Source organism: Psammomys obesus, unplaced genomic scaffold, assembly GCF_907164565.1.
Source record: "Psammomys obesus unplaced genomic scaffold, mPsaObe1.curated_primary_1811, whole genome shotgun sequence".
Taxonomy (NCBI): domain Eukaryota; kingdom Metazoa; phylum Chordata; class Mammalia; order Rodentia; family Muridae; genus Psammomys; species Psammomys obesus.
In genome coordinates this window covers 3,817,815-3,829,801 of record NW_026595981.1, presented here as the reverse complement: position 1 = coordinate 3,829,801, position 11,987 = coordinate 3,817,815, and the positions used below count along the sequence as shown (strand labels likewise).

General features: G+C 44.1%; 1 protein-coding gene across 1 annotated transcript in view; it reads right to left on the bottom strand.

Moving 5' to 3' along the window:
• Fam222b (family with sequence similarity 222 member B) overlaps positions 1-11,122 on the bottom strand; it is a 63,197-nt gene extending 52,075 nt beyond the window's left edge. The window contains exon 1 of the mRNA XM_055619733.1: positions 11,039-11,122. The gene's annotated coding sequence lies outside the window, so the exon portion shown is untranslated. The remainder of the gene's footprint in view (positions 1-11,038) is intronic.
• Between the last annotated feature and the right edge of the window lie 865 nt (positions 11,123-11,987).

Sequence of the window (11,987 nt, the reverse complement as noted above, 5' to 3'; positions counted from 1 at the left end):
TGTGTGTGTGTGTGTGTGTGTGTGTGTGTGTGTGTGTGTGTGTGTGTGTATGAGTATAAGTATACATGTACGTGTAATTGCCTGCAGAGGCCAGAGAGGACACTGGATCCCCTGAAGCTAGAGTTACAAGCAAGAACAAGTGCTCTTAATCATTGACCCATCTCCCCAGCCTCAAGTAGTCTTATAAGTATGAAAATCAAGGAATTGGGGCTGGAGAAATGGCTCACTCTGCAGTTTAGAGCACTGGCTGCTCTTCCAGATGACCTGGGTTCAATTCCCAGCACCCACATGGCAGATCACAGCTGTCTCCAAATACATCTCCAGGAATCTGGTAAGCCACACTGACATACATGCAGACAAAACTCTAAAGCACATAAAAATAAATAATATATTTAAAAAACAAAATCAAGGGATCGGAAATACGGCTAACCAGTTGATAGTACTTGCTACTCTTGCTAAGTACCTGCATTCAGTTCCCACTATCACATGACAGCCAACAACCATCCCTAACTCCAGGGAATCTGGTGCTCTCTTCTAATCTCCCAGGACATCAGGCACACATGTGGTACACATTCAAGAAGGCAAACATTTATACACATAAAACCTAAAAATCGTTTTTTTGCACCACCACCACTTGGCTCCTAAAAGTCTCAATTAAAAAAAAAAAAATACATATACACACACACTAAAATCAAACAAGAAATGGTGTCTTACATCTATAATTCTAGCACTTGGGAAGTGGAGAAAAAAGAAATAAAGAGTTCAAAGCCAACTTTGGCTACATGGCAAAACTCTATCTCAAAAACAAAAATTAAGGGCCAGGCGCAGTGGCACATACCTTTAATCCCAGCACTCGGGAGGCAGAGGCAGGAGGATCTCTGTCCTACAAAGCTAGTTCAGGACAGCCAGGGCTACAGAGAAAGACCCAATATCAAACAAACAAAAGACCAATTCTTTTTAAGCACATACTGCACGTAGTGAAAATACACTGATCTTCATGTGATTTATACACAATGGTGCTTCTGCTGCCAGTGATTTTCCCAACTCCTCACCCTGGACAATCCACATCCTTTCTTGCTTCCCTCAATAAAGGTGAAGGGTTCACAAGTTTCCACTGTACTTCAATCATTACTCTTGTTTCCTTTTTGCTTTGAGAGAAGATCTCATATGTAGCCTGGGACTTCTGATCTTCCTGCCTTACCTCCTAAGTGCTGAGACCACGAACACATGCCTCAATACCCAGGTTTGTCCATCTTTCCTTCTTGTTCTAGGGTTTGAAACCAGGGCTTCCTGCTAATTTCAGACAAGTCTTCCACCACTGAACTAAATCTCTAGATGCCTAGGGTCAATTTTCTTTTCTGTTTTAGAGGCAGGGTCTTGCTAAAGCTCCAACAGGCTGAAGCCTGCAATCCTCCCATATGAGACTAAGTGGTGGACTTTGTGTCCCCATCTAGTTCCTTGTCCACCACAACTTTGAGACGATGGACATCAAACTCAGAGCCTCATGCCTGCTAACCAACTGTATGCTTCTGAGTCACACTCCACACCTCATCAGCACTCTTGGTTTTTTTGTGGGCTTTTGTTTATTTTTGAGAGACTTAATTATGTGGCCCTCGATGGCCTGGAACTCACTATATAAATCAGATTATCCTCAAACTTTCAGAGATCCTTCTGCCTCTGCCTCCAGAGCAATGGGATCAAAGGTCTGTGCCATCACACCTGGCAAAATGTTTTTTATATATATGTGTATACACATATATTTATATTTATTTATATATATACATACATTTATATTTATATACATATACATTTATATATACACACATATATGTGTGCAGAGAGAGCGCCAGAGGTTCTGGGTTTGGCTCCCAGCACTCACATGGTAGTTAACAATCATCTTTAACTCCAGTTTCAGAAGAACCAATGCCTTCTTCTGGACTTCATGGGCACTGCATGTTTATGGTGCACAGACATGTGTCAACAAAACATTCACATACACAAAAATAATAGAAGAGGCTGGAGAGATGGCTCAGCAGCTAAAAGCACTGGCTGCTCTTCAAGAGCTCCTGAGTTCAATTCCCAGCAACCACATGGGTGGCTCACAATCATCCATAATAGGATCTGATGCCCTGTTCTGTCATGCAGGCATACATGCAAATGGAGTACTCATGTATAAATAAATCTTAAAAAAAAAAAGTAATAGAACTCTAAAAGAGTTCTAATAGAACTCTATCTGTAGCCAGGTAGTAGTGGTGCACGCCTGTAATCCCAGCACTCAGGAGGCAGAGGCAAGTGGATCTCTGAGTTCAAGGCCAGTCTGGTCTACACAGTGAGTTCCAGGACAGCCAAGGCTACACAGAGAAACCCTGTCTCGAAAAACCAAAACCAAAACCAAAATAAAACAAACAAGAACAAAGTCTCATGTTCCCCAGACAGGCATTAAACTTGGTATAAAGTTTTAAACAAAGCTGAAACTTTGTTAAAAAAAAATATACAAAAAAGCGACCAGCAGGATGGTTCAATGGGTAAAAATTCACCAAGCTAATGACCTAAATTCAATCCCTGAGACCCACATGAAAAGAACTGACTACAACAGTTGTCCTCTGACCTACACACACACACACATACACACACACACACACACACACACACACACGCAGGGGCACATTTGTGTACACAGACATATTCACACATGGGGTTGGAGGGATGGGAGTGGTTAAAAGCACTTTCTGCTCGTCTAGAGCACGTGGGCTCAGCTCTCAAGTCTGTAACTTCAGCTTCAGGGAATCTGATGCCCTCTTACAGCCTCTACAGGCACTGGGCATATATGTATTATAGACATGAATGCAAGCAAAACCTGGATACATATAAAATAAGTTTTCAGAAATATATATATATTATATATATATATATTTTATATTATACATATATATTATATATATGTGTGTGTGTGTGTATATATATATATATACACACACACACATATGCACACAAAATAAAATTTAAAAAAGGAAAAGGGGCGGGGTTAGTATTTTTCCTTTTAAGCTGTATTCCTTTCATGTTACATCAGAGCTGACCCTTTACAGGCAGTGAAGAGCTGGAAATAGATGTTAAACACTTCTCTAAGAAAGCATTTGCCTCTCACTGCAAGTGCAGTGCCTTCACACTTATCACCCCTCTGCTCAGCTGGAGAGCTCCTGCCCTTCCCCTGACCACTCTGCTTCTCACATTTACTCTCACTTTGGAATTTATTGCCCTAGAATCATCTTCCAAATGTTTCTACATGATTTTAAGAGTTTAGAGTTAAGTACTGGGCACACGTCTCTCTGAAAGCTTTCAAGCTTTTGCCCTGCTCTGCTGCATTATTCACTGCCGGAGTCCGAGCTGTTTCCGCCCCTTGTCCTGTCACAGCACTGCCTATCAATAGTGCCTCTTGCTTTCCGTCTTCAAACTTTTCTTTTTCCTTTATCTTCACTTTCTTGACAGGAGAGTATGCACACAGACCCCCCACTACCACAAAGTAAGCGGCTGAGTTTCCCAAAGCTAGTGGCCAAGCCTAACCCCTACATGACCATGTTAGTATTTCATTTTCAGAATTTACTGTGATCTGGAAAGCTTACCTTATCCCACTTTTAGGGTTTGTTTTGCAGCTTCAATGTAGGATGTTTACTGACAGAATTGTGCTCAGCCTCGCACTGATTCTAAGTCCTTTAACAATCCTTTTACAGTTTTTCCTCACATTCAGCTCTGAAAACAGGACATCTCTTATAAAACTGATAGTATGCTGGTCTGATAAGCAGAACCCCTTCTCAGCAGAGGGTAACTGTGACCAGGACTGTAGGTGTAGTTCTGTGGTGCAGTGCAGTATTTGGGATTATCAGCATGTGAAAAGCTGTGAGTTCAGTCTTCAGCACCACACAAAAAGTGACCTGAGGGCCAGGTGTGGTAGAACACACCATTATAACAGCATCTGGGAGACAACAGAGGCAAGCTTAGTCTACACTGGGACCTTCAGAACAATTGGGGTTACATAGTAAGATCATAGCTCCCCCCCCCAAAAAAAAGTGACCTTTGTCCTTTGAGCACTCTCATTCACATAGACCACTGTTGATCCTGCCAGTGTATCCATACACACACACACACACACACACACACACACACGTATACACACATACATATTTGGGGGAGAGGGGGATTCAAGATGAGGACCAGGCTGGACTTGAACTCAGAGAGATCACATGCCCCTGCCTCCCAAGTGTGGGATTAAAGGCTTGTTACACCCCCGCCTGGCTAGTAATTTTTGTAAAAAATCATTTTTACAATCCCTAACACCACAAAATTGATTGTATGGTATTATATTCTAGTACAAATACTTCAGCAACTGTTTACATGTATGTGGGGGATTTAGGCTGCATGAATATATTTGCACCATGAGCATGCCTGAGGCCTGTGGAGACCAGAAGAGGGCACAGGATCTGCTGGAACTGGAGTTACAGTTGTGAGGCATTACGTGGGTGCTGGAAATCCAACCCCAGTCCTCTAGAGGGAAGCCAGTACTTTTTGTTGTTGTTGCTGTTTTAAAGACAGACTTATTTGTTTGTTTGTTTATTATGCATGGAGTGTTTGCCTGCATGTACACCTGAAGACCAGAAGGGCCACTAGATCTCATTATAGATGGTTGGGAGCCACCATGTGGTTGCTGGGAATTGAACTCAGGACCTTTGGAAGAGCAGACAGTGCTCTTAACCTCTGAGCCATCTCTCGAGCCCCTGTTTTGTTCTGTTTGAGAGAGGTTCATAATATCTGGTCCAAGTTGCCTTCAAATTCAAGACCCTCTTCCTTCAGCATAAGCAGTGCTGGAATTACAGGTGAGCACCATCACTTTCTGCCTCTATTACGATGATTTCTTTTAAAGATTTGCTTTTATTTTACTTGTATGTATGTACGTGTGTGAATATGTATGTCATGTATATGTGAGTGCCCAAGGAGGTCAGAAAGGGTGTCAGATCCCTTGGAGCTGGAATCATGGACAGTTATGAGTCACCTGATACTGAGGGAACCAAATTTGGGTCCTTAGGGGCTGTTTTTCGAGACAGGGTTTTTCTGTGTAGCCCTGGCTGTCCTGGAACTCACTCTGTAGACCAGGCTGGTCTCAAACTCAGAGATCTATCTGCCCCTGCCTCCCAAGCACTGGGATTAAAGGTAGGTGCCACTGTTGTGGGCGCTTTGGTGCTCTTAACAATTGAGCCATCTTTCAGGACAGATCTCTGAGTTTGAGAACAGCCTAGGCTACAGAGCAAGTTCCAGGACAGCCAGGACTACAGAGAAATCCTGTCTCAAACAACAAAACAAACAATAACAAAAAAGGAACCATCTCTCCAGCACCACATACTCACTAGACTCTGAATTTGATTTGCCACAGGGCTGGATTATATCATTGTTTTGGTTGGGTTTTGTTTTGTTGTTTCCTCCAATTTCTGTTATTCCTCAAGTACTATCCACTTTGGTTGGCTTTTGTTTGCTGGATTTTTTTTTTTGTTGTCATCTTTTTTTTGTTTTTTTTATTTCAGTGCATTAGTGTTTTGCCTGCATGAATACCTATGTGAGGGTCTGGGATCCTGGGAACTGGAGTTACAGACAGTTATGAGCTGCTGAAAATGCTGGAAATTAAACTCAGGTCCTCTGCAAGAGCAGCTGATGCTCAAGTACAGAGACCCCTCTCTAGCCCTCTTCATCTTCTGACAGGGTCTAACGTAGCCCATACTGGCCTCTAACTGTCTATGTAGTATAGATGACCTCAGACTGCTTCGCCTGGTCCTCCGTCTTCCATCTTCCAAGTGCTGAGATTATTCCTTGCCACTTTTTTTTTCCCAAGTTTAAAGAAAAGGTTTCTCATTGGCCTGGAACTCGCCATGCAGGTTAAGGAAGCTGACAAGAACTGTCTTTCTAAAACTGGAATTATGAGTATGCACCACCATTCCAGGATTTTTCAGCAAGGTTTCTGGAGATTGGGATCAAACTCAATCCTCAGGGTTGCACAGCAAGCACTTTACAGACTTATAGTTGGGTTTTGTTGTTTGTTTGTTAATTTTTTTTTATTTGTTTCTGAGCTTGTTTTTATTTGAGACAAGTCTCATGCAGCCCAGCCTGTCCTCAAATGCAAGGAGATCCTACAGATTGTCTCAAGCACCCCAGTGCTGGACAAGGCTTCATTTATTAATAAGGAATCTAAGGCAATGGCACATCATTTAAACTTGTTTAAAGACACACAATAAAGATGCAGATCTGGCTGGGCATCGTGGTGTACACCTTCTATCCCAGCACATAGGAGGCAGAGGCAGGATGATCTCTGTGAGTTCAAGGCCAGCCTGGTCTACAAAGTGAGTTCCAGGACAGCCAGGGCTGCAGAGATACCCTGTCTCAAAAAAACATAACAAAAAAGAAAAGAAAAAGAAGAAGATGCAGATCTCTGAACCCAGGTTTGCTGATTATGATTCATAATTAGTCATCATTTTCATTCAGCAAAAACATTAATGAACAATTCTTCTATGCCAAATGTATAAACACTAAAAGCAAACTCTTGTATTCGGGATACTTTGCTGCACCATTGGTCCATTTTAATTGTTTTTTTGTTTTTTTTTTTTTTTTTTTTTTTTTTTTTTTTTTTTTTTTTTTTTTTTGTATTCATTCTAGCTCTGTAACCTAGACTGACCTGAACCTCTCACTATTTAGTACAGGCTGTCTTGAAACTCATATTTATCCTCCTGCCTCAACCTCCAGAGTGCTGAGATTTTTAGATGTAAACTACTATATCCAGCTCATTCTTGAATTATTTATTGCCCAAAGAGGACTACTTTACAATTCATTCTATCCCCCCTTCTTTGGAGATAAAGCTTCCAACTTCCTTTATAGCTGTGATAGCCTTGAAGTTCTGATCCTCCTGTCCCCACCTTCCATGTGCTAAAATTTCAGATAAATACATCCATCCATTTATGCATTCTACCAACTCAAGTACATCCTAACTTAAAAACTGACTAAGTTAAATCCAGTCTTTTACTTATTTATTGTTGTTGTCTGTTGCTATTTCTGTTTTGTTTTTCTCCAGCACCAGAGCTTCAATCTGGGGCTTCATGTATTCAAACCATATCCTCTACAACTGACCCAAAGCTCCAACTTCAGGTTTTTCTTTTTATCATCTTCTCATATGGTTCCCCTTTAAAGTTATGAGCAGTATTTTTTGTTCATTTGTTTTTTGTTTTTCCAGACAGGGCTTCTCTGTGTAGCCTTGGCTGCCCTGAACTCACTTGTAGACCAGGCCAAGGAAATCAACCTGCCTCTACCTCCCAAGTGATGGAATTACAAGTGTGTGCCACCATGCCCAGCTCTTATGAGCAGTACTTTAAAAACAAAACCAAAAAGAAACAATTTATGCCTTACTGCCATTATTAGCTAGTTGCTACAAAATATCACAAGAACTTGTTTCTTTTTATTTGTGTTTATTATTACATTTTTGTTTATGGGGGTGCTCCAGCTGGAGGTCAGTGTGAAGGTCAGAAGGCAACTTTCAGTGGGTTCTTTCCTTCTACCATGCAGATTCCAAAGCCCAGGCAGTTGGGATTGGTTGGTAGCTAGAGCCTTTCCCCATAAGCCATCTCACTTGTGAAATGGCCTGAAAGATCAAAAGGATTCTCAGGAAACAAAGACTGTGTTTTGAAGCAATTATTTTCACAATTATAAACACCAGGGTGTTTTTGTTTTTAAATAGAATGTTTTTAAGTTTCTCCAGAGGCACATGATAGTCCCCTATCAGAACACACACACACACACAAAAGATTAAGCCTTACTCCTTATGTTGTCTTGCAGTGTCACAAGCTGACCAGTCAAAGCACAACTAACTAACCAGTCACAAATCACTCCAGTCAAAGCACTCACAGAGACAATCATGTGCTGGCCACCCCCTTCTCTCCCCAGCAAAGGAAATCCTCATCTGGTAACTATCACTAGCTACATAAAAGTAACTACAAATAGTTAAAGAATTGAAGGAAAAAAGGATAGGAAACTTTCATAAGAGCGCAACTAACTTACTTGAGCATAAAATGGAAGGCATTTATGGACCTGGTGAACTGATGGATATTTCCAATTGGGGGAAAATGCACTAGCAACATTAAACATATGTCAAATTATTAAAAATAAGATGGCTAGGCAAGTTTGAACATTTTCTACCTCTACTTCATTTACCAGGTGTAAAGACAGAATAAAGCTGGCTTTATTGATGAGACCTGGTAAGATAGGGTTAGATAGAAGGGGAGGAGGTCCTCCACTATCAGGGGACTGGGGAAGGGGCATGGGAGGAGAAGAGAGAGGGTGGGTGGGACAGGGAGGAGATGAGGGAGGGAGCTGCAGGGGGATACAAAGTGAATAAATTGTAATAAATAAATATATAAATAAAATTTTAAAAAAATAAAATAAATATTTCAAAAGCTGGCTTTATTGGAAAGACCTATAACAGCAACAAATACCTTCATTTTCGGGCTGGAAACAGAGCCCAGGGACCCACCCATGCTAACTAAGTAAGTGCCCTATGCTGAACTCTATCCCCCCAACCTTACACTCACGTTCCCTAGCAGCAAGCTGGGGTTACAGGCGTGGGCAAGCGGATCTAGCTACGCGTAACCCCCCCCCCCCGTGTTTCTGGGACAGAGTTCCTCCATGTGGTCCTGCCTGGTTTGCAGCTGTGCAGACTAGACTGGCCTCAAACTCAAGGATCTGCCTGCTTCTGCCTCACTGTGTCCAGCCCTCAAACCCTTTAAGAACACCCTCTCAGACAGAATAATAAGAGCAATCTCAGTAACAATTTATTGGGAGAGTCAAGTAACTAGATAGTTAAACTATACGTCACCAGGGGAGAAAGATAGAAATGTTACCAGATATGTAAGTTAAAGACAGCCAGAGTTCATTTTCCCCATGTCTCTAAAATAATTCATTCCTCTGATCTGTGGATCTTCACGGATCTGGTGCAGCCACTCCACAGCTAAAAGAAATCACTGCCCAATTTTCAAAAGGCCTCATCATTTCAAGCTCTCAGTCCTCAGGGCCAGCAGAACTGAAGTATCTGCCTTCCTGTCCACTTGAAAGGCATCTGCACTTACCTTTCGAAAACTGTGCCTAGAAAGGCCCTGCACAGTTTAACCCTGTCCTTTCCTTTATCTATCCTCAACAACGAAGACTCAGGAGTACTCCTCCGGCCTCTCAAAGAACCAGCCATCTCCTAGACCCTTGCACAACTACCTACCCGTCTTCCACTCTACACAAGAGATTCCAGACATGAGGCTAACAAGGAAAAGTACTGAAAAGCCGCTGCACACCCATCTGAGCTCCAAAATAGAGAACGCCCTGTGGCAACCAGACTCTTGCAAAGGGATCTTTCACGATCAAAAAATGTCAGAGGCTGGCGGGCAACTATTCTACCATCGTCATGCCCTTTGCTTTCTTTGCAGTGTGCGAAATAAACTTGTCCTCTCCTACAAAATAAAGAAGGTGGGTCCCTGAAATCGGAGTTATGGATGGTTGTGAGCCACCAGGTTCGTGCTAGGAGTGGAGCCTGGGCCCTCCTTAAAATCAGCAAGTGCTCTAAAACACTGAGCTATCTCTCCAGCCTCCAAATAAACATATTCTTAAAAATAAAAATAACAGGAGCTTGTTCAGGGTTTGATGATGCAAAACTGTAATCCCAGATACTTGGGAGGCTGTGGCAGAGAGCTGCAAAATCAAGGCCAGCCTAGGCAATTTAGTAAGATTGTCTCAATTAAACAACAAGATACAAAAGGGACCAGTGCTAGGGCACTTGCCTAGCACACTCAAAACCCAAGTTCAGGGTTGGAGAGATGGCTCAGAGGTTAAGAGCACTGGCTGCTCTTCCGAAAGGTCCTGAACTCAATTCCCAGCAAGCACATACTGGCTCATAACCAGATACAATGAGATCTGGTGCCCTCTTCCGGCCTGGCAGAAACTAAATCTAAAAGAACACTGGCACACAAGCATTAGCAGATGACCCCTCCAGACCCTCAGCCAGGCGGAAAGGGGCAAGACTATCTTGTGCTGAATCAAGACGAGCATGAGCAAGTCGGCGAAACCCTGCCTCAAAAGAGAAGGCTGAAGACGCAGCTCTGCTTCAGTCTGTATTTCCTTCCTCTTGGGTCAGAAGGTGCACAAATGCAGGAATACGGTACTTTCATATACGATTTGACAATCTGTCCCTATCGGGGAAAAAGTGCTGCGCTTATACAGAAAGCACATATTTTTGTCTACTGGGTTTTGCTTTGTTCTGATGCAGCCATCAGTCACTCCCATCAATAATCACCGTCTAAAATCTAGCAGTACTGCTGGTACGTAGTAGCGTCCCTACAGTACTTACAATCTATAGGCTTCTCAACCGCATACAAGAAGCTTACAAAAGCCCGGCATTTAGTACTGCATCTTCCAAAGATTCCGAAAGGTTACGTGGGTCCTAGCCAAGGTTATCGATCAGGTTTATCTGTGATGGACTTGGTTCCTTATTAAACGTAGATTCCTCCTGAATTTAAACAGAGCTTCCGACTCCCAAGCGTTACCCAGGGCACCCCAGGGGCCGGCCCTTCTCTGCCCGGTGGCTGGAGTTGGCTTCCTCAGCTCCAGCACGGCTTTTATTTTCCACCACCCTTCCCCCAGCAACCATTCTCTGAAAGAAGCGGAAAGGGAGAGGCGACCCAAAGCTCCTGGGGGAAGGGATGATGACAAGCCAGGCAGCGCGAGGCTCCGTCCTGCAGGGAGCTCCCTCACTCCACGAAACGCAAGCCCTTCCCTCCGACGACCTGTCCAGCTCTGGGACTTCCGACCTCATAATCATCACGCTCCAGGCTCCCCCACCATCCCCCTCAAACCATCCCTCCCCCACGACCTCCGTCCTCGAGCAGCAGGGGCCACCCAGCTGGTCGGGCTGTCCTTCCAGCACGCCACGGCGGGACTCCTCGGTGTCCATTACCCTTAAACCACCACTCACTGTCGGTGACTGGGCCCGGCCCTCATGGCGGCTCCGTTGTCGCCCGTCGCCGCCACCGCTGCTCCACGCCCCAGCCTCTCAATCACAGCCGCCGTCCGGACTGGCCAGGGGCAGCTCCTGCGCCTGCGCAGCCTGGAGCGCCCGGGGCCTTCTCGGGCAGCCAGCGCCTGCGCATCTCGTTCTGGGGGCGTCTTTCTCAATGCCTGACGGCCCGCTTTCTGGGTCTCAGGTGCGCGGCCCCCGGCTGGCCTTTGGCTACTTAAGGTCTTAGGGAATGTGGCCGCTGAGCCTTACTTTTAGGCCTCTAGAATAGCTGCACTAGATTACTAAAGTCTTGAACTGCGATTTCTCTAAGAGGTCATACATTTAAGGACTCCACCAGAGTTGTTTTGTTTTTGTTTTATCAAGACAGGGTTTCTCTGTGTAGCCCTGGTTGACCTGGACTAGCTTGGGCTGGCCTCGAACTCACAGAGACCCACCTGCCTCTGCCTCCCAAGTGCTGGGATTACAGGCGTGAGCCACCGCCCCCGGCTCCACCAAAACTGTGAACTGGATCATACCTGCACTTAAAGTCAGATTTTTTAAAATATTTATTTAGTTAATTTGTATACTGTGTTGTCTGCATGTGTGCCTGCAGGCCAGAAGAGGGCACCAGATCTCATTACAGATGGTTGGGAGCCACCATGTGGTTGCTGGGAGTTGAACTCAGGCCCTCTGGAAGAGCAGCCATCGCTGTTAACCTCTGAGGCAGCTCTCCAGCCAGAGTCAGATCCTTCTGCAAACTGCTAAAGAAGAGCTTTAGTACTGTGTGGCAGCTGCACAAGCTTGTTAGTCTAACTGCACTTGGAAGATAATTACAATTATGAACAGCTGGACATCAGTCCTAAAAAGCAAACTCCAGTCCTCCTCCGCATGAGCAGTAAGAGCTCTTAGCCGCTGAGCATCTCTC